We start from the raw sequence: 26,676 nt of genomic DNA, 5'->3' as shown, positions 1-26,676 counted from the left end.
TTAGGAAGGACATTAGCTTGGATGTGGAATCTATATGGGTAGAGCTGCAGAACACCAAAGGGCAAAAAACGTTAGTGGGAGTTGTGTACAGACTTCCAAACAGTAGTAGTGATGTTGGGGAGGGCATCAAACAGGAAATTAGGGGTGCATGCAATAAAGGTGCAGCAGTTATAATGGGTGACTTTAATATGCACATAGATTGGGCTAACCAAACTGGAAGCAATACGGTGGAGGAGGATTTCCTGGAGTGCATAAGGGATGGTTTTCTAGACCAATATGTCGAGGAACCAACTAGGGGGGAGGCCATCTTAGACTGGGTGTTGTGTAATGAGAGAGGATTAATTAGCAATCTTGTTGTGCGAGGTCCCTTGGGGAAGAGTGACCATAATATGGTGGAATTCTGCATTAGGATGGAGAATGAAACAGTTAATTCAGAGACCATGGTCCAGAACTTAAAGAAGGGTAACTTTGAAGGTATGAGGAGTGAATTGGCTAGGATAGATTGGCGAATGATACTTAAGGGGTTGACTGTGGATGGGCAATGGCAGACATTCAGAGACCGCATGGATGAACTACAACAATTGTACATTCCTGTCTGGCGTAAAAATAAAAAAGGGAAGGTGGCTCAACCGTGGCAATCAAGGGAAATCAGGGATAGTATTAAAGCCAAGAAAATGGCATACAAATTGGCCAGAAATAGCAGCAAACCCGAGGACTGGGAGAAATTTAGAACTCAGCAGAGGAGGACAAAGGGTTTGACTAGGGCAGGGAAAATGGAGTACGAGAAGAAGCTTGCAGGGAACATTAAGACGGATTGCAAAAGTTTCTATAGATATGTAAAGAGATAAAGTTTAGCAAAGACAAACGTAGGTCCCCTGCAGTCAGAATCAGGGGAAGTCATAACGGGGAACAAAGAAATGGCAGACCGATTGAACAAGTACTTTGGTTCGGTCTTCACTAAGGAGGACACAAACAACCTTCCGGATATAAAAGGGGTCAGAAGGTCTAGTAAGGAGGCAGAACTGAGGGAAATCTTTATTAGTCAGGAAATTGTGTTGGGGAAATTGATGGGATTGAAGGCCGATAAATCCCCAGGGCCTGATGGACTGCATCCCAGAATACTTAAGGAGGTGACCTTGGAAATAGCAGATGCATCGACAGTCATTTTCCAACATTCCATTGACTCTGGATCAGTTCCTATCGAGTGGAGGGTAGCCAATGTAACCCCACTTTTTAAAAAAGGAGGGAGAGAGAAAACATGGAATTATAGACCGGTCAGCCTGACGTCAGTAGTGGGTAAAATGATGGAATCAATTATTAAGGATGTCATAGCAGCGCATTTGGAAAGAGGTGACATGATAGGTCCAAGTCAGCATGGATTTGTGAAAGGGAAATCATGCTTGACAAATCTTCTAGAATTTTTTTGAGGATGTTTCCAGTAGAGTGGACAAGGGAGAACCAGTTGATGTGGTATATTTGGACTTTCAGAAGGCTTTCGACAAGGTCCCACACAAGAGATTAATGTGCAAAGTTAAAGCACATGGGATTGGGGGTAGTGTGCTGACATGGATTGAGAACTGGTTGTCAGACAGGAAGGCAAGAGTAGGAGTAAATGGGTACTTTTCAGAATGGCAGGCAGTGACTAGTGGGGTACCGCAAGCTTGTGTGCTGGGGCCCCAGCTGTTTACACTGTACATTAATGATTTAGACGAGGGGATTAAAAACAGAGAGACAGACTATTATCTGAATGGTGACAGATTAGGAAAAGGGGAGGTGCAACGAGACCTGGGTGTCATGGTACATCAGTCATTGAAGGTTGGCATGCAGGTACAGCAGGCAGTTAAGAAAGCAAATGGCATGTTGGCCTTCATAGCGAGGGGATTTGAGTACAGGGGCAGGGAGGTGTTGCTACAGTTGTACAGGGCCTTGGTGAGGCCACACGTGGAGTATTGTGTACAGTTTTGGTCTCCTAACTTGAGGAAGGACATTCTTGCTATTGAGGGAGTGCAGCGAAGGTTCACCAGACTGATTCCCATGATGGCGGGACTGACCTATCAAGAAAGACTGGATCAACTGGGCTTGTATTCACTGGAGTTCAGAAGAATGAGAGGGGACCTCATAGAAATGTTTACAATTCTGACGGGTTTAGACAGGTTAGATGCAGGAAGAATGTTCCCAATGTTGGGGAAGTCCAGAACCAGGGGTCACAGTCTCAGGATAAGAGGTAAGCCATTTAGGACCGAGATGAGGAGAAACTTCTTCATCCAGAGTGGTGAACCTGTGGAATTCTCTACCACAGAAAGTTGTTGAGGCCAATTCACTAAAGATATTCAAAAAGGAATTGGATGAAGTCCTTACTACTAGGGGGATCAAGGGGTATGGCGAGAAAGCAGGAATGGGGTACTGAAGTTGCATGTTCAGTCATGAACTCATTGAATGGCGGTGCAGGCTAGAAGGGCCGAATGGCCGACTCCTGCACCTATTTTCTATGTTTCTGTGTTATGGAAGATGGAGAATGGGAGGCCGGCTAGCCAGTGGAAGTGTCAATTCTGGAGCTGACAGGATTTTACAGCGTCATCTGTGTCTGCCTTAAAGATTGGAAATTTATTAACCCACCCACCCCAAAATGGCTTATTTAAAAGCCAAATCAAAATTCTCAGTAAAACAAAATATAACAGATAAACGAATTGTTGCCTTGCAATTCACTACCACACATACTTTTTATTTAACTTGCAATCACACTCTCAAAACTCTTTTTGCTGCCTGTTTGCCTGAGGATAAGGAGTAAGCCATTTAGGATCGAGATGAGGAGAAACCTCTTCACTCAGAGAATTGTGAACCTGTGGATTCTCTACCACAGAAAGTTATTGAGGCCAGTTCATTAGATATATTCAAAAGGGAGTTAGATGTGGCCCTTATGGCTAAAGGGATCAAAGGGTATGGAGAGAAAAAGCAGAAATGGGGTACTGAAGTTGCATGGTCAGCCATGATCGTATTGAATGGTGGTGCAGGCTCAAAGGGCCGAATGGCCAACTCCTGCACCTATTTTCTCTGTTTCTATGAGGTGATACAAGAGTGTCAGCTGTAGGTACGTCACAAGATTGGTATCACTGCGAAACCAGATGTTTTGTTCTTGAACACGATATTACATTCCATCCAACTGCCTGGCACATCAATCTCCACCTGTTCTCTCACACATACTGCAAAACTCATTTATCAGAATTTCTCAATGGAACTTTTCCCTTTACATGCTGCAAATGTGATTCAAACACCCATCACTTTTATTATAATACAGGAAAACTCGTCTTTTAGTTCACCTAATAGGACGATGAATTACACCAGTTACAAAAAAGTTGCTATTAAAATTCACTTTAAGCTCCTGTTTCTGTCTTCGAGCCCCTCCATAACATAAGCATTTGGCCCCTCGAGCCTGCTCCACCATTCAATAAGATCATGCCTGATCTGATCCTGTCCTCAACTCCACTTCCCTGCCCGCTCCCCATAACCCTGGACTCCGTTATCACTCAAAAATCTGTCCATCCCCACCTTAAATATATTCAATGACCCAGCCTCCACAGATCTTTCAGATTCACAACCCTCAGAAGAAATTCCTCCTCATCTCCATTTTAAATGGACGACCCTTTATTCTGAAACTGTGCCCCCTAATTGTAGATTCCCCCATGAGGGAAAACATCCTCTCTGAATTTACCCTGTCAAATCTCCTCATAATCTTATACATTTCAATAAGATCACCTCTCATTCTTCTAAACTCCAATGAGTATAGGCCCAACCTGCTCAACCTTTCTTTGTAAGACAACCCCTTCAGCTCAGAAATCAACCTAGTGAACATTCTCTGAACTGCCTCCAGTGCAAATATACCCCTCAAATAAGAAATAAGGAGACTAAAACTGTACATGGTACTCCAAAGTATTACAGTTGTAGCAAGACTTCCCCACTTTTATACTCTATCCCCCTTGCAATAAAGGCCAACATTCCATTTGCCTTCCTAATTACTTGCTGTACCTGCATGCTAACTTTGTGTTACATGTAGAAGGACCCCAATCCCATGATTCTTACACCCCTACACTTTCTATCTGCTGCCGTCAAATGTGCCGCTCTTTTCCTCTGAAGGTAGTGACTCGCGCTTGTTTCAGTTCCTTAAGTCTTGAACACTTGCGCAAGCCTAAACAGTGAGTTTACAGATTATTCCACTCGTCATCACAGACATACTCCGAACGCTTTCCGCAGCGACCAGCTGGATCGCAGTCAGGAGCAGGATGCCAGCCAGGTGGTTTTTCCCGCCCTCCCTAGTACAAGGACATGGTGGCCAACTGTTGTGCTCCACCACTGCCCTTAGATTGACTAACTCAGCACACACCGGGTATTATGGTTTTTTTTTTAAATACAAATATTACACTAGCCAAAAAGCTCATGATGACTGCTCACGTTGTGCAGCACTTGGCTGCACAATAGCAAAGATGTTGTGCCCTGCTGGGCTGTTTTTAAATTCCTCACATAGTTACAATTTAGCAATAAAAGAGCTCTCTGTAGAAGCTGATCATTTAAATACAGACAAAAGGGTAGTTATTGAAAGCACATGGCCTTAAACTGCACCTTAAGATATGCCAGTGCTGCACTGCAGCTCCTGCAGTAAATGAAATGTCTGAGATACTTCCACCCGCGCTTTCTCCGTCTCATTTTGCCAATTTACTCCTGCTGGGATATGGTGACGAGTGTTGAGTGCCCTCCAGTACCTCCGCCAAGTGGCTATTCCGTGAAAATCTAGACAGTGAATACTGGCATGCCATTTAACCTTGAGGGGCACAAGAGTCAAACCCAATTTCTGTTCACTCCACACACACAATCTCCCAAGAGCTGCATGGCTGCAGGGGTGGGTGGGAGAGAAGAAGCGGTTCGTCGTGATGGTGTTGCCATCATGGTGTGTGGAAGGCTTGATGGAGCAGCTTATCTTTGCCTTCCCGTCAATGTTGTATGCTCATAATACCTCTACCGTCACCTTGGTTGGGATCAACTAGCTCCACAAAGACCAGAAGTCAAAACAGGAACCATCTGGTGTCTATGTCAGAGTTACACACTATCTTTGCCATTGGGGGAGCTCATCCTAAGGTTTAATGAAATCATACAACATCAGCTTTTATCAATGCTTGCCTGATGATCCAATTCCACATAATACTGGTCACTTGTGATAAACAGTGTTCATTTTTCACAAGCCCAATAGTCAGCTGAACAAGATTGCATCACATGTAGCACAACAAGGTTACTGTCCAAAAAAGGGAATCTCATTCCCCAACAGCATGAATGCACTGGCCTCTATAGCAGGGGTGGCAAAGACTGGTCCATTATCTTTTATCAGGGCTGTAACAAAATAAAAAGGCAAAGACTAATGTAAAAGAATTACCCATTCATAATCATCCAAAGAAAGTTTCTGTCTGACAAATGCATTGAGAACACCCTCTGTGCCCAGGAAATTACAGGTCTAATAACTTTTCAACTCCAGGACTTGTATAACATACAGCCCTTTCCACCTCTTCTCTGTTTTGAAACTCTTTTTTACAAGCTATTTAACCCATCATAGGCAGTCCCTCGAAATCGAGGAAGACTTACTTCCACTGAGCCCAATACAGGAATTACAGTCTCTGTCACAGGTGGGACAGACAGTCATTGAAGGAAAGGGTGGGTGAGGAGTCTGGTTTGCCGCACGCTCCTTCCGCTGCCTGCACTTGCTTTCTGCATGCTCTCGGCGACAGAATCAAGGTGCTCAGCACCCTCCCGGATGCTCTTCCTCCACTTAGGGCGGTCTCTGGCCAGGTACTCCCAGGTGTCGGTGGGAATGTTGCATTTTATCAAAGAGGCTTTGAAGGTGTTTCCTCTGCCCACTTGGGGCTCGATTGACATGTAGGAGTTCCGAGTCGAGCCTCTATATGAAAGTAGTTAGGGTAGGCGAGTTAAGCTTTTTGTCTCCTTAGTGTTTAAGTGCACATCATGGAGTCTTTTGGGCCACGTAAAAAGTTTAATTTGTGGATCATGGGCCACGGGCTGTAATCTGGGCAGTCTTGAGCTAGAATACATTAACTCTTCACCTCAAGCCGTGACCCTTTCCAAACTTTGTTTTGATCAGTTCTATAAAACTGAAGGGTCCCACCCAAAATTTCACTCCCATCTTCCTCTTTCATACACTGACTACATACTGCAAGCACTTGGTTTCTGAAACCTTGCTGCATTAAAACTGTTGTTGAGACAACAGAGGCAGTGTATGAGGTGCTGCTCAGCTAATGTACAATACATCAGGACTGATCAAAACAACAGAAGTGGATCACTGCCCATCGGAATCAAGGTACTGGCGCAGGGGAGGTCAGTAAATGCACATAATTTCCTGACTTTAGAAGTATATCATTTAAAATTTCAATCACAATATGCATTGATTACATCAGTGGGTAGTGTAATCCAACACTGTTGCTGTAAATTGTACACATTGCTCAAATTAAGTATCTAAACAAAGTGGGTATGGAGTTGCACTATGTTTATAATTTCATAGCAGAAACCCTGTAATTTCCACAGGAGTTGAGGCTTGTGGGCACCTGAAAACTATTACATCATGTGCACGGGTAGAGGTGCCAATTATGGCAATCTCCACACTCCCTAGCACCCCAAAACACTCTTGCTGACTAATCCAATTGAAAGACATCAGTTATGGTTCAATGTAATCGATGGCCAAACTAGTTTGAGAACCAAGTATTTATTAAACACAAACAAGTATATAGCAGTAAAGCTGAGACATTGAACAGGTCACCCCTCATTGAAGGCTGTGCACAATACAGAGGTCTTTGTCTGCCTTGAACTCGCATCAATTAAACTCACTGAATACTGCACTCGCAGGATTAAATAACACAACCTATTCTCCAACATACTCAGAACTGCCTCAACAGCACAAAACAGTGTTTGGAAAGGGCAGGTAAGCTATCCTCGAACAGACTTGCTTGTCTCAGTTGCATCTGAGACGACCAATCATTTTGTCCTTGAATACTTTACGCTAATACTTTTAAAACACTGCAGCAGTGCGACTGGAGAAAGTACCTGTAGACAAGGAGTCAGTGATTAAAGTGTATACAGTCCAAAAAAAAGACAAACCTGACTGTGTTCAAGCTGAACTTAGTCTGGAAATAGACACTGTATTTTTATTTCAGACACTTTAATCATCAGGACTGAATTCGGGACGGTATTCAACTCACGAACAAAGATCTGATTGTTTATTTCCGCCCGAGTGATTGGTCAGCTCATTCTACCAATCATCTTGGTCCATTGCAATGACTGGGCACAACTCTCCGATTCCATCCACTCACAAGCCCGGGCAAATCTGCCAACACACAACATTCAATTAAAGCAGCACAAGCAGATTTCAACCAAGAGTGCAGCTCAGTCAACCAGCTATTAATCGGAATTTGAAAAATTGAAATGTCCCTTTCCAGTACAAAATAAATCAGAAAAGAAATTTATACGTGTAGATACAGGTATGTGCTGCTATTAACTGTATCTTGGCATGCGACTGAATCTCCCCATCAGCTGAAGCATGTGTCTCAGGATTGCAGCCCCATGTACTCCCTACGCGTCAGCCTTTTATTGCACATACTGTAAAGAACGAGTAAAAATACATTCACGAATTTCCCCATTAACTGAGCTGGTGGGTGCACTGTAGTGTTTGGAACTGAAAGTGGCACAGGAAGAAGCCAATGTTCGATCTGTGCTGAGTCGTCAATCCCAATTGGGGAGGCAGTTAAGGAGGTTATGTTGGGCCTCAGTCATCTTGGCTAAGGAGAGGAAAAGCAGCAGAGGTTCTCAGTCCTGATCAGTTATTAACCAGTGACCCACCCCCAACTAGAAAGTGGACTTTGAATGAGGATCGGGTTGGACTTGGCTGAACATTCCTCTACTGATTGACACACGTAGCCACAATCTCAAAACATCCCTACTTCATCAGTGTGACATTTCCATTTTCAGCTTTCCTTATGGCCTAAGCGAGCCTGACATAGTGGCAAATCTTCCGCAGTTAGGTGCTCTGGGATAATAGCCCCAATCTCACTTCACATAGAACACATACGTTCAGCAGTCTGTGCTCGACTCAAACCCAGGTGAAAAGACAATATGCAATCCACTGCACTACCCAGTCCCATAATTAGTCATAATAATTACCAAAGTGAAGAGAGAGGGAGTAGCATTTAAATGTAGCTTCTTTTTGGCAAAAGTGACTGCAATTAAGATCCAAGTTGCAACTTCTTCATCACACTTTCAAACTCTCCGCTCACAGGCACTGGGCACACACTGGTATCACACGCACACTCTGCTCACAGGCACTGGGCACACACTGGTATCACACGCACGCTCCGCTCACAGGCACTGGGCACACACTGGTATCACACGCACGCTCTGCTCACAGGCACTGGGCACACACTGGTATCACACGCACGCTCCGCTCACAGGCACTGGGCACACACTGGTATCACACGCACGCTCTGCTCACAGGCACTGGGCACACACTGGTGTCACACTAAAATACTTGCCTATCAAGTTAACCACTTTAGCACAGACAGCAGTTCCAAATCAGACTTTCATGAAACACACGCACTCACCTGATTGTGGATGCTTTCTGTCACAGGGCAAAGCAACAGCCACATAACTACTAAACCTGAAACTGCTCTATTCAGAAATAGTGATTTGTACACACACAGCAAGTTAAAAGGTAACTGTACAAATGCAGAAAAATATTAACGCCTGTACTTATCACTGAAGATGTACAAAAACAGTGTGGTCACATATACCAGAGTATTCTGAACAAGGTCTACAACTCTTTTAGGGGGAGACAAAATAAACATTAGGTCAAGTGCCCCCTGATCTGGGGGATTCCTGCAGCTATCTTCACTGCCAGCTCTCTCATCTTTCCAACTGTCCATAAACTAATTGCTCTAAATGATCAATGACCTTCAAAGTTGACACATCTGTTCTCAACAGATGTTGACTGACCTGCCGAGTGTTTCCAGCATTTTCTGGGTTTTTGGTCAGATTTCCAGCACATACTGTTTTGTTTATACTGGAATCATGTGTGGCTGAAACAGAATGTTAAACTATTCTTCGATAACTGAAGGGTCCACCCCTCCCATAAAGACAATTAATCAGCACAGAATCATTTCCAATTCCTCGGCATACTACAAATTATTACTGGATTACAGCATTTGATAAAGTGCTTCGTACAATTCTGACTGGAAGAGAACTGTGTAGATACCCATTGAAATTTTCGTATTGCAAACAGTTCATTTCTCAACGCGAGCAGCAGACCAAACATACACTGAACAATTGGACTAAGTCTCACAGAATAATTCAGCTCCCAATATAAAATTATGCATTCTTACCTTATTTTTATATGACCATTATAAATTCATAATGGGAACTGCTTAGGTAAAGTTGTTACACGGTAGTTACAACCTCTTGCTAGTGGTAGCAATGCATTCTGTGAATGGCTTTATTCTGCTTTTATCAGTTTTCACTCACCCCACAAACCAGCTGATACCCAGCTTGGGCATCAGACCACAACATTTATGTATAAGCAATAATGATTGTGGTATGACTACTACAAGCTTGAGAAATAATTGGCAACCATGAGATCTGCACCTGCACTAGGTTAGGTTGCATTATGCAAACAAATGCACACATTACAGGCACGTTGCACGTTTATAATATTTCAACATATCAGAATGTCCCCTGGCACTTTATTGGAAAGGAATTGGAGCAGATTCGGGCAGCCATTCAGTGGCAGCACTCTCACCTCAGAGACTGAATATTGTGGATTCAAGTCCCACTCCAGAGGCTTGAGCACATAATCCAGGCTGACACTCCAGTGCAACATTGAGGGAGGGCTGCACTGACAGAGGGGATAAAATGTCAAACTGTTCTCAAGTGGCTGTAAAAGATCATTATTCAAAGAGTTCTCCTCAGTCTCCTGCCCAATATTTATCCGGTCATTTATCCACATTGCTGTTTATGGGAGCTTGCTGTGTGCAAACTGGCTGCCGCGTTTCCAACATTACAACAATCACTACACTTCAAAAAGTACTTTATTGGAGAGCTTCAGGGTATTCTAAGGTTCTGAAAGGCACGATCTAAATGCATGCGAATTCTAATGATTAACGGATCACAAAATAAAAATGAGGCATTAAAAAGTGCAATTTGTCTAAACCTGGAAACATTGCACAACTACCATTAGTTGGTTGCATCAACTTCCAACTTTTATCTGCGAGGCGGGAGAGGCGAGGCTGCAAACATAGTCAGCTTGCCACAATTTCCCAAAGGCAAAACAGGGCGCTTCTTTCAGAAAACGGCCCGGTGTGAAGCGCACCAGATACCATGCTGAGCCCTCCACCCGCGGGGGCTACATTGTACGGGGAAGGAGCAGAGGCGCTAAAATCCAAGCTCATCCATCCCAGGGTCAACAGGTCAACCTCCCCGCACCCCGGGGGGACAATCCCCGAGCCTCGCCCTCTTCCCGTTCTCGCTCTCTGTCCCCGAGTGCGAACACCTCAGAGCGTTTCCTCACCTCGCTCCCCTTCAGCCGGCACTCAAGCTCCGTACGGTGCCGCGTCCTCCAACCGACAGCAACAGCAGTTCCGACCCACCGTACGCACGTGTCGACGTGATGGCGTCACGGGCATAGCTGCGCGTTGCCACGTCGAGCGGCGTGCTGACGTCATCGCCAATGACCACTGCCTCTCGAAGCGAACTTGGGAGTGGGCTTTGTCGCGTGTTTGTGACCTTCACCAAGCAGCTTGGGAAGTTGAGGCTGGGGCCTTGTGAAAAAAGGGACGCAAACAGCTCATAGCTGCCGGATTCTAGAGATAAAGTTATTTAAGGAGGGATCATCATAGGCAGTCCCTCGGAATCGAGGAAGACTTGCTTCCACTCCTAAAGTGAGTCCTTTGGTGGCTGAACAGTCCAATGCGAGAGCCACAGATCCTGTCACATGTGGGACTGATTTGCCGCACGCTCCTTCCACTGCCTGCGCCTGACCTCTTCACACTCGCGGCGTTGAGATTCGAAGTGCTCAGCGCCCTCCCGGATGCACTTTCTCCATCTCGGGCGGACTTCGGCCAGGGACTCCCAGGAGTCAGTGGTGATGTCGGTGTGCCGAAGCTCTCCAATGAAGTACTTTCTGAAGTGTAGTGATATACTTGCATTGGAGGTAGTTCAGAGAAGGGTCACTAGGTTGATTCCTGAGATGAGGAGGTTGAGCAGGTTGGGCCTATACTTATTGCAGTTTAGAAGGTGATCTTATTGAAACGTATAAGATTTTGAGGGGGCTTGACAGGATAGATGCAGAGAGGATGCTTCCCCTCATGAGGGAATCTCGAACTAGGGGTCATAGTTTCAGAATAAGGGGTCGTCCATTTAAAACAAATGAGGAAGAATTTCTTCTCTCAGGGTCGTGAATCTTCGGAATTCTCTAAAACGGAGAACTGTGGAGGCTGGGTGATTGAATATATTTAAGGTGAAGATAGACAGATTTGTGAACGATAAGGGAGTCAAGTGTTATGGGGAGCGGCAGGGAAGTGGAGTTGAGGCCAAGATCAGATCAGCCACGATCGTATTGAATGGCGGAGCAGGCTCGAGGGGCCAAATGGCCGACTCCTGCTCCTAATTCTTATGTTCTTATGTAGGGCATTGAGATTATTGTTCAAGTTCATGGTGTCCTGTTCATAAAGACTTGCATTTATTTACAGAAAATGCTGGAAATACTCAGCAGGTTGGGCAGCAACTGTGGAGAGAGAAACAGATTTAATGTTTTAGGTCGAGACCTTTCGCCACCGACCTGAAACGTTAACTCTGTTTTTCTCTCCACAGATGCTGCCTGACCTGCTGAGTATTTCTAGCATTTTCTGTTTTTATTTATCAGATTTCCAGCATCTGCAGTATTTTTCTTTTGTACTTGCATTTATTTCGCGCCTTCAGGATGTCCCAAAGCGCTTTATGGATTACTTTTGAAGATTAGTCACTGTTGTAATGTAGGAACCACCCATACTCTCCAGCCAGTCACAGCTGCAGGGTTGCCACCCATCCGATGTTGAACTAGGCTGGATTTTTTTCAATTTTCTCCCCGTGTTGACGCGAGCAAGGGTACAGTTCAGCACAAGCCAACAGTTTTCTGGCAACATGGCAATTGTTCAGATATAAAGAGGAAAACTGAAAATCGAAAATAAAAACTGAAAACCACTGTAAGTGCAGCAGGTGTGGGCAGCATCTCAAAAAAGATAAAAAGGATAGGCTGATCTTCCAGATGTGGACACGGTCAAAAGTCAGAATGTTAATACTGTTTTTCAGATGATCTGTATGTTACCAGCATTTTATGGCCATTCTTCATGTGTGAAGACAGACCAAATGTGCTAACAGGATATTGAGAATGGACGGCATCACACCTGAGCCCAGCATTCTTCACACACAATGTCATCCAGCAAGAGTCCCTGAATGGATATCAGGAGCAGAAACATTGGTTAACCATTCCCTGTTCGAATTCAGGAATGCTATGCAACTCCTCTGTTAAGCCTTTTGGCTTTTTGTCGAAATCTCGACTCTCAACTTAACTAAAATAAATGAAACTCTGACATAAACAGCTCCGGTAGATGTTCCTTTAATAGATTTACTTGTATACAAGGCTCTGCGAAGACTTCGAACAGTAATACAAAAACACACTAGCTTTGTACAGAAAACAGACAAAAAAGTTATGGTTCCCTCACATGTATCAGTTCTGCCCTTGCAGACAGCAAATACAGATAAGGAGTTCTTCAATCACTTAATTAACATGGTTCCTTGTTTCACTTTCCTACTTATCTGTACAGCCTTTATCTTGAACTTCTAAGATTCATCATTGCCGACAGTTACTACTTGGGAGTATAAGACTAAACATAAAAGGGGCGCTCTTTCTTTTAGGGAGGGTATATTCAAGGTTCCCTTGCTCACACAGATGGCTCCCAAGCTTCTAAATTAATTTCTCGGCCTTTTGGCTAAGATCATGCGTAACTGACCTGACAGGGGAGTAACCATGACCCCAAAGTGGTTCTCCCTGGATCAGGAAGGTGGTTCTCCTATGCTTTTTGGAAATAGGAGGTGGGTGGGGTGGCTTGACCCATCCACCTCCACGGAGGTGTGTGGGGGGCCTGACCCATCCACCTCCATGGCACGAACCTGGTATTGCAGTACTTCCAGGAATGGTGCAGTGGCTCTAGGCCTTTTGGCTAAGAGCATTGGCGCAGAGTGATCCTTGATGTGTGCAAGGTGACCTCTGGCGTTTGTGATTTGACAAAGAATTGGAAAGATTGGCTACGAATTTAAAAAAAAATTAGCTATCAATCAAGGTTAACATGTTTATGCAGAAACAGGCTGTCTGCTGCAGGGGCTTCTGGGAGAACTGAGACTCCATTTATTACAAAAGGGTACATTTAACAGAAAATGTAACTTTAAAAGTAAATTTCCACATTCCCTCCTTTTGTTCTTTATAAGGACAACTTAATCCATTCTAATCTTGCACAGTCTTTCTATTTCCATTTCCACACAAGAACCTTCAGTAGTTGTTACCATAATCTTAGCAGTGGTCTCGGTTGGTAATATTGTTTCTCCAAACCTGGCGCAGCAGCACTTAACTAATACAAACAAAAGGTATAAGGCAAAGATTATCAGCAAGAACATGATCAAACCCTGTACCAAGGATTTTCCCAGGGATACCAGCCATCCGGATATCCAATTCCACAAGGTGGTACTTCCCTGGCCAATAGTTTGTTTGTATTCTATCACCCTCTTCCTAATATATTCAGCTAGATTGCTGATCTCCTCTGAATTATCCGGGATGTACATATAGCATTCTTCACCAATTAACGCCCATGTCCCTCCCTCCTTGGCTAGGAGATAATCTAGGGCCATACGATTTTGGAGAGCCACCATTCGAATGGCTACCATTTCATCATTTACCCTTTCGAAGGCCTAGGAAGTTGCGTTGGCTACTGATTCTATTATATTAGCCAGTTCCCGTAATTACCATTCGTTTGATGCTATTCCATAGGATGGTATCATTACCTCGGCTATTTCATTTAACCATGTCAAATCCCGTTTAGGTCTATGGCTTCCATAGGCATCCCGTAGAGTCTTTGTTGTCCTAATAAAGGGTATCACATATCCTAAATAACAAGACCCTGTCCAGTTGGCTGGTAACCATGGGTAGGCTTTATGGCCACAAATAAAGTAGGTGCAATTATAGGACGTCAGTCTTTGGTCCTTCCGTGCCATCCATACTCGAGTGGTCTCCCCGTCCCACCTTTTACCTGAGGTTTTATTAAGGACCATAGTCCAGTTAAAGATTGCTACCTTTCTCCTGTCAGTGTGATTTGTCATGGCTTGCCATTTAATCATTTGGGGACACTTGCTGCGTCCCACTTCTGGTCCTTTAGTTTCATCACTTACTAAGCATATTATACCTTCAGGATTTCCTTTTACGGGAATAATACTTAGGAAGGGTGGCTGACGGCTATTACTATAATTTGGCTGTTGCCATCCCTGGAAGGTTGTAAGATTATATCCTGCTGACCTCCATTCTGTTAGATCCCTTGTTTCTGACACCTTCGTTAAGTTTGTCCTATTTTGCACTATTAACCATTCTGCCATTTCTGATTCATTAAAGGGGACGGATCTTAGGGGAATACCGCCTTCGGAGTGGACAGGCACATGAGAACATATCCAACAGTCAGACAAGTTCCTTTCTTGAGCATACTTATGACTCAGTGCCATAAATACATTTCCCTGTAGTTCCCTTTGTTCGTGTTTCCGTACCCCTGGTACTATTGATGACACAAGACACAACCCTGTTGAGCACAGTACGATCAGTCCCCATAGTCCATACAGTTCCTTATTCATTCCTCGTCGGGTGCCCCCTTGCAATGGGACGCATGGATCCATGTTGGTCTTTCTTTTATCTTTATTGCAGTATTAGTTGTCAGCAAGACCTGGTATGGTCCTTCAAATCTTGGTTGTAGGCCGATTTTTCTTTTTAAAGTTTTGATGTAAACGAAATGTCCAGGCTCCAGATTATGACACTTCCCTTCTGCTGGTTCGACCTGGGCTTCTTTTACCTGTGAATGAAAGCTGGAAATACATTTGGTTAATGCAATACAATAATTCAACATATTTTCTTCCATTTTATGAATGTCCATTTGTTTTGCAGTAAACGGTGCAGTAAAAGGTAGTCGGTGGGGACGTCCCATAACTATCTCATGCGGTGACAAGCCTGTTGTTCTGTTAGTTGCAGATCGCATTATCATCAAGGCTAAGGGCAGCAGTCCTATCCATTTCAGTCCAGTGTCATTATATAATTTCGCCAGCTTATTTTTAAGCATTCCATTATATCTTTCAACAAGTCTAGCTGATTGCGGATGGTAACTGCAATGAAAACGTTGGTTGATCTGTAATGCTTTACACATTTCTTTTATAACAGTTCCCATAAAATGTGACCCGTTATCACTAGAAAGCTTTGTGGGAATTCCGAAGCGCGGTACAATTTCTTTTAACAAAAATTTAGCAACAGTAGTGGCATCGGCCTTTTCACAAGGAAAGGCTTCAATCCATCTAGAGAACACATCTACAATAACTAATACATACTTAAATCCCATACACATAAGTAGCTCAATAAAATCCATTTGTAAATGTACAAAAGGCCCGACTGGATTTGGGTGGGAGGCAGACTCTACCTTTTCCGTTTTACCTGGATTCATTGTCTGACAGGTAACACAATTTTCACAGATTTGTTTTGCAATTGCCGAAATACCTGGTGCATACCAAGTTGCCAAAATATAATCTGCCGCCCCCCTTTTGTAGTATTTGTATTTGTTTTGCAATTGTTGGATCACAAAATGTCAAATATGGTAATACTGTTTTTTTTTAAATCGGACTTCTCATTTATGTTTAGTGAATTACAGATCACAGAATGCAAAGTACTTGTTTTATAATTGTGTGCGCAACTTTAGAAGCCGAACATCAAAAACTCGAATCTTTTGCTCTGTAACTTCAATTTATGATACTGTGTCTCATAAATTACATCTTTTAAGCTTCAGCTCCTGACTCAGTAGTTGTGTAATTTTATTAAAAGGCTTCCAAACCCAAGATTTTTCCCATACATCCAAAATGTTTATCAAGGAGAATCACTTGAAATATCTCAAATTCCAATTTAAATATTTTACTGCCAATTTTAAAAATTTTTAAATCTCTTTACTGAGCTAGAAGCTTTCGCATCAAGGTTTTACACAAAGGGCAATGGGAGCGTACTCCCCCAGCCTGCAGCCTCGAAAGATCACGCAGGCTTTTTAGAAAAAAATGCATTACAACTTCCCTTCTCTGTTCTTTATCTCATTCCTCGACTAAATTTATGTCTTTCAACCCAATGTAATCAATGATTGCGTTTTTCTTTCGACAAGTAAGTGAGCGTGTCAAATAAATTCTCTTTTTTTTAAACCGCCGGGACCATGCGTTTTTATCTTTTGCTCAACAAACCTATATCCTTTGTGCATTTCCTCGCTCCGTAACTTATCATCCGAATAAATCCACACCTGCATTTCTAACTTAAAATGTAATACAATAAGGTTCACACTTTCTTAAACTTCCCACATACAGGACAACACTATGAAGGGTTAAAAAAACTTTCACTCTGTTTGAAAAAGTGGGTGGAGCTAAAACAGACAGACAATTCCACATTTTCCCAAACAGGCTTTCATTCATTCCGCAGTCAAAATCACACAAGTACTCTCATTCAAAAACAGACATTCACAAAAGTCTCTCTTCATTCAACAAAGCTTATTATTTGGCCAGCTATATTTTTGGATCCATATACATGATAGATTTACTTTCTCTGTTATTTTTTTTTCGTGGGCTCGAAGAATCAGAACCCAGGCTTTTTCTATTTCTTTCTTTTACCACTTCAACCTGTCTGTCTATAAGACACTCCTCTAGGCATGTTATCCTTTCCAAATTAAATGAACCATCGGGTGGAAATGGCCTGTTTGCACCCTTAGTCCATTTTACTCATTTTTTTTTTGGTGATCTATCAATTGAAGACTGACCACAATTCTGGAGCATAAAATAGGCTGGTGTACCTTTGGTGGTGTTTTATTTGCTCCGTCACTCATTCTTGATGATTAAGATTTTTCACAGTTTCTGATCTCACAATCCTTTCGGTCAACGAGTTCTCTACGCCCACTTCTCCTGGCCGTCACGTGGCCTGAAAAGGCTCTTAATTCGGGCTCAGTCTGGGTGTTTGAGATATTTTGACACAAACCAACCGTAGGTGATCAATCAGTTACTGTTTCTTTTCTCAATCAATTTTTGTTTTTCCGAATCACCATTTTCCCTAGTGACTCTTCCCGTTTCGTTAATTACAATATCGCACAAAAGTACTGAACACAACAGTATAACAAGGACAATTAAGACAAACAACATCCACGTGGGTATACAAATCATAACCTTAAACTCTATCTAAACATATAGTCAATTCTCAGTCTGCGTTTTACGCCACTACAGACTGAGTCCTTAACTTATCTAAAATCGAAAATATCTCTTCCCTCGGCGCCGTACACTCGTACTGCCACGCTTCGGGTCAATATCTGATCCTCTCTTTCAAGGACTCTGATCCTCTCAAGGATTCTGATCCTATCTTTCAAGGATTCTTTTTCGATCGACAGCGCTCTTTTACCTTATACTAATGAAGATCTCCCTGGGCTGTTTCCAGATCGGATATCTTCAGGATCAGATCCCTTCTGCCTTCAAGCCGAGAAGAAAATGATTAAAAAAATAACTTTAGCTCTTAATGTCGAGTCTCGTAGATCGCAGTACCTCCCCTGTGGACAACAGATTATATATGCGATTCAACAGTAAAGAGACCCTTTGCGAGCAAAGGCTCACCTTATTCTGGCCAGTTAAGCCCTTCACTGAAGAGGCATTATGTCTGCATCCATTCACTCACAGAGTAGAGGATAAGCGATCTCGGTGGAACCTCCCAAGAAACTGTCGAAATCTCGACTCTCAACTTAACTAAAATAAATGAAACTCTGACATAAACAGCTCCGGTAGATGTTCCTTTAATAGATTTACTTGTATACAAGGAAAAGTCTCACAGAATCAAAGGCTCTGCAAAGACTTCGAACAGTAATACAAAAACACACTAGCTTTATACAGAAAACAGACAAAGAAGTTATGGTTCCATCACGTGTATCAGTTCTGCCCTTGCGGTCAGCAAATACAGATAAGGAGTTCTTCAATCACTTAATTAACATGGTTCCTTGTTTCATTTGCCTACTTATCTATACAGCCTTTATCTGGAACTTCTAAGATTCATCATTGCGACAGTTACTATTTGGGAGTATAAGACTAAAAACAAAAGGGGCGCTCTTTCTGTTAGGAAGGGTATGTTCAAGGTTCCCTTGCTCACACAGATGGCTCCCAAGCTTCTAAATTAATTGGCTATCAATCAAGGTTAACATGTTTATGCAGAAACAGGCTGTCTGCTGCAGAGGCTTCTGGGAGAACTGAGACTCCATTTTGTTTTATTACATTTAACAGAAAATGTAACTTTAAAAGTAAATTTCCACATTTTACCCAATATATTTTTCACTTTCGTGTTTCAGATCACTCTCGTTGGTGAGCTCTTGCTCCTGTCATCCTCGAAGCATACTGGATCCTAGGCTTTATGAATAGAGGCATTTGAGTACCAATGCAAGGAACTTATGCTAAACCTTTATAAATCACTGGTTCGGCCTCATCCGGAGTATTGTGCCCAATTCTGGGCGGCACACTTTAGTAAGAATGTCAAGGCCTTAAGAGAGCGTGCATGGGAGATTTACTGGAATGGTACCAGGGATTCGGGATTTCAGTTACATGCAGAGATTAGAGAAACTGGGGTTGTTCTCCTTGGAACAGAGAAGGTTAAGAGGAGATGTGATAGAGGTGTTCCAAATCATGTAGGGTTTTGATGGAGTAAACACTTTTCAGAAACTGTTTCCAGTATTCAGGTTGTCCTGCCACCTTCGAAGATTCGTTTATATACATCCCTCGGTCTCTCAGTTCTTCATCCCCCTTTAAGATTGTACCACTTACTTCTTATTGCCTCTTCTCATTCTTCCTTCCAAATTGCATCACTTCACATTTCTCTGCATGAAATTTCATTTGCCATGTGTCTGCCCATTTCACCAGTATTAAATTTATTAAGCGGTAACAGAACAAGCAATTAAAAACAAGTTGATACACTAGCTGTTCATACATAGTCGAAAAGAATAAATGGTTTGCAACACTATGACTATAATTACTTAAAATGGTTTTTAATTCTTTCCTCAGTTATCTGGCTTTTCTTATTTTCAGAGGTTCTTGTCATGCAACCTCTTCAATTCTCAAAACGCATTGATTTAATTCTGCAGGCTGGTAACGATCTTGAAATGGTGACTGGAGTGGCTTAACTCCTCCCTCAAACAAACTCCCGGGAGACCAATCAACATACTGTTGCAACATTGTATCAAGTCAAAATGGGATCTTATTATTTGTCTACTGTAATAAAATTAAAGACGCCAATTCATCACAGTGAATAGAGTGTCTAATAGACATTGTTACTAACATAATGGGCTCAATTTTTCCCAAAGCTGTTTTTTGGCTTATTGCCAGAGTTACGCCCATTGTTCTAGGTCACAACTACTCCAAAAATAAATTTGCCAAGTTTCCCCACTCTTTTTTAAAATTAGCGCCGTACAGCCTGTCCTGTAGCCTCGGGGTGGTGGAGCCAAATGTTTGCACCGAAAAAACGATGTCACCCCTTCTGTGCATGCACGAAAAAAAAGGGACATTTGTGTCGTGATTCCTATGGGCATGCATGCGCAGTACAGCTCCCGATCTGCAATCGGCCATTTTTTAAAGAGTCAGTTGTGTGTGAGGACTTTAATTCTCATTGGAAAAACCGGAGCTGCAATGCAAGATGCAACACAGCGCAAGGACCAAGAATTTCTTGCAGGATGAAGTGGAGGCACTAGTTACTGTGATTGAGGGCAGATGACAGGAGCTGGACACCAGCAGAGGTCACATAAAAGTTCCACCCAAAGAAATGAAGACGCTGGAACCAACTTGCAGAAGATCACTGTGCAATGGTGACCACCCTGAGGTCTGGAGGCCAGTGCAAAAAGAAGTGGCAGGACCTTGGTCAAGTAGTTAATGCAAGTAATATTTTCATTTTTCAAAGGAATTGTAATTGTAAATGTGACCATCTGTATATGTCCCACTCAGCAAAAAGACACCCTCTCTAAAAAGTTATATTTTCATCTTTGCAGAGGAAAGTAGCACACAACAAACGAGAAAGAACTCGAACAGGAGGAGGTCCGGCAAATCTGCACCCACTGACACCCTTGGAAGACAGGGTCGCTGCTTTGATGGGTCCTGCCTGGAGAAAAGCAACCACCACTGCACAAGCTGGGCCCACCCTGCAAATTCCACAATCTGGCTTTCCTAAATGTTAAGTACAGCGCGTGCTAGCCATGCTTCGTTCGGTTCATGGGGATGTCTCCCTCAGCTACACTTCGGTTGATGCAATGTGCTATCATTCATCGTGGTCCTTCAAATCAGCCTGCTGCCTGCGCTGTGTGAGCCTACTCATACTACCCACTCTTCCCCCTCCTCTGATGCTAACCATTTGTCTGTTCTGTTATATTTTGCAGAACTTGAGGCCAACCCTGACGATGCAGAAGAAGATTCAGACGAATCTTCCAATCCCACCTTCCAGACTAAGAGCATGAAGGGGAGGGGGTGGGGATGGATGAAGTCCCCACTGTTGTACTCACTTTGTGGAGGTGCAGGTGCTGCCCATTGAGGTGCTAGCCCCTTCCCTGAGTAGTTGTTTGAGTGTTGGTGGGACATTCCATGGTTTCCCACCGTCCAATGCTGGGGATTCCAGTGGGGTGCAGTGAGGCACACCCAGGGCCCCACCGTCCGAGGCTGTGGGTCCCAGTGGGATGCAGTAAGGCACACCCAAGGCCCCACCGTCCGAGGCTGCGAGTTCATCTGGAATGCTGCGAACCACACCCAGGGTGAGGAGGGGAAGGAGAGCTTGACCGCGCTCTCCTGAGGTGCAGGATCTAACAGATGTGGTTCTCATGATGGCAATTAGTGCGGAGAACATTGACCTTACCCATCACTCCTGGACATCATCAGTGGGGTAGGTGATGAGGTATCGGGACTGTCGGGAGAAGTAACAACACTCTCACGAGAAATGGGAACGTTGTCCGGGAGCATGAGGAAGGGAATATATCAGTCAGCAGAAACAATGTCGGTGCACATGAGGGAGGGCATGTCATAGGTAGGTGAGACACTGTCGGCGAGCATGAGGGAGGGAATAATGGAGGTAGTTGAGACACTGTCAGGGCATCTGAGGGAGGGAATGTTGGAGTTAGCTGCTGCAATAAGGGAACACGCCCAGACCCCGCGCCCATTGACAAAATCAACTGCCATTCCCACTCCAATCCCCAGACCAGCCTCTGAAGAGGCCCAAGCCAGGCCTTCCACATTACTGGCTTCCCCACCCCAACGCCCCCCCCAATTAAGAAGTGCGCATTACGCGAGATGTTCGAAAGAATAAGCTTGGTACCAACCCGAGAAACACTGCGCCACCGCCTGCGGGCAGGGGTGGAGTCACCAAGACCAAGCACAACGGGCGGTCTTAGAATAAGGTGGAGGAGAGAGAGGTGCAGCCTTTGTTTGCTGCTGCTGTTGTTATTGTTATTATTATTGTTACTGTTGTAACTGTTCTCAAATTAAAAGTTTTTTGTAAGTTATGTAAATTTACAAGTTAGTAAGTGATCTTAAAGTTTGTAAGTGATCTTAAGTGAAAAATTTTAAGTCTGATACAAGAATATGTTTATGAAAATTAAATTAAGTACAAACAAGTGTTTGTTAAATTTTTGAATAAAATATATTTTAAATTATAACTGAATCATTTACATTATTTGTTCCATTATTAACACAACTTTTGGAACTCAAAGAGAATCATTTCCATTATTCGTTTGATTATTAACACAACTTTTTGAAGTAAACAAGAATAATTTCCATCATTTGTTCCATTAACACAACACAACATTAGAGAACAGGTCCAAACAGTAAACATGGACCATGTGGAATAGTTGCCGCTGAGCCTTCAGGCAGCAAAGCGTTCACGGATGAGCTGCTGGCGCAAGGCTCGAGCAATTGTTAAAGGGGCATGATTCAGGTAGTTGCATGGCTTCCTAATCCTCGTCCTCCTCATCATCTGCATCTTCCTCGTCATTATCATCAGCCACTCTCACCTCCGGTAGGTCTTCTACTATCAGCTGCTGCTGCCTCATGATGCCTAAGTTATGCAGCATGCAGCACACAACAATGAACTGACCGACAATCTCGGGAGTATTGCAATTAGTCTCTGGAATGGTCCAGGCATTGGAAGCGCTGTTTCAAAATGCCAATGGTCCTTTATTATGCTGTGCGTCAAAATGTGCGACATGTTGTATTCCCGGTCAGCTTCCGTCCGGGTTACGCGTAGGGGCATCATGAGCCAGAAGGCGAGTCCGTACCCTTTGTCTTGCAATAGCCAGCTCTGCCCTTCTGGCTGCTGCTGAAACATGAAAGATATAATGCTCTTGCGTAGGATGAACGCATCATGGGTGCTCCCATGGTATCTTGCATCAACTGACATAATGCGATGCATGTCGTCACACACAAGCTGCACATTAATGGAGTGGAAGCCTTTTCTGTTCCAAAGGTGCTCGCAAGGCGATGTGGGTCCAATCAATGCAGCCCTGTACCTTTGGGAAGCCAGCAATCCTGGAGAATCCCACAGCCCTGTGGCGGTCATGGGGAACTTTATGTAGTCATTCCTCTGGGTATATAATGCAGTAGTCACCTGCCGAATGCAGACACGTGTTGCATGTTGCGAAATGGCGCACACATCCCCAGTTGTAGCTTGAAACGGTCCGGATGCATAGAATGAAAGTGCAGCTGTAACCTTCACTTCAACTGACAAAGCAGTCCTCCTGATGCTTCTAGGTTGCAGGTCTGCTTTTACTAACTCACAGATCTCAGTTAGAACTTCTTTATGGAAACGCAGCTTGCTGACACAGTCTGCATCACTCAGGTGCAGATACGGACGCCTGTCTCGATATACCCAATGCAGGAACCCTACGGGCTCTGAGGTTCCTCATGCGATGATGTCGAATCAATTGTCTCTTCCGCAGCACCATCATGTAAAGGGCTTGCACAATGTATGGCAATGTCAATATTGCCCCCATGCTTAAATTTTATCTTTGCAAGAAGCTCAAAATGACAGGCAGGCAGGACAAGATTCTTTGTTCTCTCTCCCCACAAGGTCTGTATGGACCACACCCACACACCCAGGTCTGAGCAGGTGCAGTGACCGGTAACCCTCTGCCCCCCGCCCCACAACCCTCGGGCTACTTTTGATGCGTAGTGCAGGCTTCTGATGCCTTCCGTATGGCATCCACAGCCCCACTCCCACCCGGGTTGATTTAATGGATAGTACAGGCTTCTGATGCTTCCACAGTCCCGCCCATCCCCCCCCCCCTCCAGGTTTCTTTTGCAGCCAAGCCCCTGTGTCCGCTGTGGGACCGATTCTGCCGGCTAACCCTCCGACCCTCGAGCCATGTTTGCAGACGTTCGGTTGAAAAAAAATGAAAACTTACAGAATTCCATCAAACTTCCATTTACTGCGTTATAAGGTAAAAAATGTAATCTTTAATATTTGAGTGTTCTTGACTCCCTCCAAAACTTCACTGAAAAACAACGGCATCTTTCTACGCCAATTTTTGAATGGCGCTGGTTTTTCTTAACTCACCAGAAGGTTTTTCAGGATTGGAGACATAGGAGACAATTTTTGGGGCAAACTTACATAATTGACAAAAACTGGTGCAGACATCAGGTTACGTCCCCTATGACGCAACAAAAAACAAATCTAAAAAAATCGTAACTAACTGAGTTACGCTAGCGCACATTCCTTGGGGAAGCTTTAATTTTTTAACTTATGCCAAAGAAAGCGGTGCGTGCCAAAAAACGGCGCAAATCACTGGGGAAAATTGAGCCCAATAATTTCATTGTTAAGGTTCCTTTTGGTTTTGTTGGATGGGACTTTGTTGCTTTATTTTAAGCATGTTTAGTTCAATTGGACCACATGTTTGATCATTATGTTAGTGGTGCTGACTCCTGCAAGATGACATTGGGGAGACTCAGTGCCATCACTATTGGAACAATTAAAATTGCCCCAACAGCCCTGTTCCAAACCCAGAAAAACGACAGGATATGGGTAGGATCATGGCTTGACCTCTGTTTTCTTTGATGCTGGTGAAAATCATTGGAAAATATTAATAACAAATGTTTCCACATCAGGGGAGAATAGTAAAACAGAATCTATATTTTAACAAGATGTTTGGTGTCCGGTTTACAATTAAAAATGGCAAAATCTGGGCAATCTGATCCAAATCCGATCAGTTGAGATCAGCTCCCTCAGTGCAAATGTGAGAATAGGTGGTGTCAGCCATAATGTCAGTGCAACCAGATTTTTAATCTCTAAACATGTGTTTGAGTGCCTAACGTTTGCTTCCACAGTGATTCTCCTCAGTGACGGTGTTTTGACTCATCATCATCAGGCAGTCCCTCGAAATCGAGGAAGACTTGCTTCCACTCGAGAAGTGAGTTCTTAGGTGACAAGGTTCAACACCGCCTCCAGTGCGCCAGCGCAGCCTTCGGCCGCCTGAGGAAGATAATGTTCGAAGATCAGGCCCTCAAATCTGCCACCAAGCTCATGGTCTACAGGGCTGTAGTAATACCCGCCCTCCTGTATGGCTCAGAGACGTGGACCATATACAGTAGACACCTCATCGCTGGAGAAATACCACCAACAATGGCTCCGCAAGATCCTGCAAATCCCCTGGCAGAACAGACGCATCAACGTTAGCGTCCTCGATCAGGCCAACATCCCCAGCATCGAAGCACTGACCACACTCGACCAGCTCTGTTGGGCAGGCCACATTGTTTGCATGCCTGTGTTTTGACTAGGTCCTCCCTGATGGAACTTTTTGAACAGTGAAGTTGTGCAATATACAGCACACTAATGGGATCCTAAGGAACCTTAGCCAGATTGTATTGCGGACTCCCCAGAAATGCTGCTTCCGTGTTACGCTGGTGTATTCGCCAATTATTTAAGCAGCTATTCCGATGTTCTTATACCGCCTGTGGAACCTTAGAATGATCTGAAGGAGTAGAAATTAAGGGCTGTTATGATCCACACAGCCACCGGCAGTGCTGTGACTTTGGGTGAGGTTTGACAGCGGATCATTTTGCAGCATGTGGTGAAATTCAGTCACAGCCTCAGCACAGCCTGTAAATCTCAGGCCTGCACAAATGCTGATCTTCCGAGAGTTGTAAATAGTTTTGCCGCGTCTGCAAACGCAGGTGCAAGGATTGTGGCAGGTGTGTGTAGAATGCCTCCTGTGCAGTATGACCTGCCTTGTTTGCCCCGTTGGTCTTCCTTTTCTTTTTCCAACCATCAAATACTAGTGGGGTGGGGTGAGCTTGCAAATCGATCCCATTGCTACTGTTAATGAGGTTCAAACAAAATATCCTGGCCCAACAGTTGCCGCAAAATGAACCTGAATATTGACGTGACAACAAGAAAAAATGAAAAAAAGTAAATGAGTTAACGAATAGGGTATAAATTCTCTCTGCAGTCTTCCAACTGGGCTTTTTAAAAGCACTTTACTGAATAGCTTAGGTTCTAGCACCCATGGATATCGATTTTAAAGGAGCATGTTGATGAAACAGCACTATCCTGGTGGGAACACTAGAAAAATAAGCAGAGAACATAAAATTGGAGCCTGTATTTTTGATTGTTTCCCACCCATCTTACTGTAGATCTTTCAGCTTGCAAATTTTAGATCATCTGCCAAGGCGACGCACAACTCCTATTGAGAGTGTCCTCATCAACCTTGATAACTAGGTAAGCTCGGATAATAAACAGAACAAACTTTTTGTTAATTGCTTTTGGTTAATGAAATTATCTTACGGCCCCATCGGGTCTCTTCCCTGCCATTGATAAATGTAAAGCATCATAACTTCAGACCTAGCTTAACAAAAAGAAAGACTTGAATTTCTGTATCACCTTTCTCAACCTCAGGACGTCCCAAAGCGCTTTACAGCCAATGAAGTACTTTGAAATGTAGTCACTGTTGTAATGTAGGAAACGCAGCAGCCAATTTGCACATAGCAAGCTCCCACAAACAGCACTAAGTTTAAATTATTAAGTGATTTTAAAAAACGAATGAGCAAATAACTAACAGTGATATAATGCATATATATATTTACAGCAGAAATACTTCTGGCTTGCTTCTCAATAAAACAAAACAATGGCGGTTTCAATCTAATGCAAAGCTATTGTTTTATAGAATACTTTTATATACACAATGCTTCCTTTCTTGTATTTCTTGCCACTGTGGGAGCTGATGCTGGTTGAAACTATTATCTTGAAAATTCCAAATCAGAGGTTAAGGGGAGGTTGAACAACAACTTACATTT

The 26,676-nt window shown here is 43.6% G+C and overlaps 1 protein-coding gene, 1 long non-coding RNA gene and 1 pseudogene across 2 annotated transcripts in view; 2 read left to right on the top strand and 1 right to left on the bottom strand.

Annotated features, from left to right (window-relative positions):
• The window catches only part of slc31a1 (solute carrier family 31 member 1), a 56,070-nt gene extending 45,375 nt beyond the window's left edge, over positions 1 to 10,695 (bottom strand). The window contains exon 1 of the mRNA XM_070862888.1: positions 10,604 to 10,695. The gene's annotated coding sequence lies outside the window, so the exon portion shown is untranslated. The remainder of the gene's footprint in view (positions 1 to 10,603) is intronic.
• Positions 10,696 to 10,759: 64 nt separating this feature from the next.
• LOC139232536 (uncharacterized) lies at positions 10,760 to 12,668 on the top strand. The gene is made up of 2 exons (XR_011588025.1): positions 10,760 to 10,973; positions 12,382 to 12,668. It is a non-coding gene; the product is annotated as an uncharacterized lncRNA (long non-coding RNA).
• Positions 12,669 to 13,041: 373 nt separating this feature from the next.
• LOC139233210 (U2 spliceosomal RNA) lies at positions 13,042 to 13,279 on the top strand (annotated as a pseudogene).
• The last annotated feature ends 13,397 nt before the right edge of the window (positions 13,280 to 26,676 follow it).

This window comes from Pristiophorus japonicus, chromosome 20 (assembly GCF_044704955.1).
Source record: "Pristiophorus japonicus isolate sPriJap1 chromosome 20, sPriJap1.hap1, whole genome shotgun sequence".
Lineage (NCBI taxonomy): Eukaryota > Metazoa > Chordata > Chondrichthyes > Pristiophoridae > Pristiophorus > Pristiophorus japonicus.
This window is presented reverse-complemented; position numbering and strand designations above follow the sequence as displayed.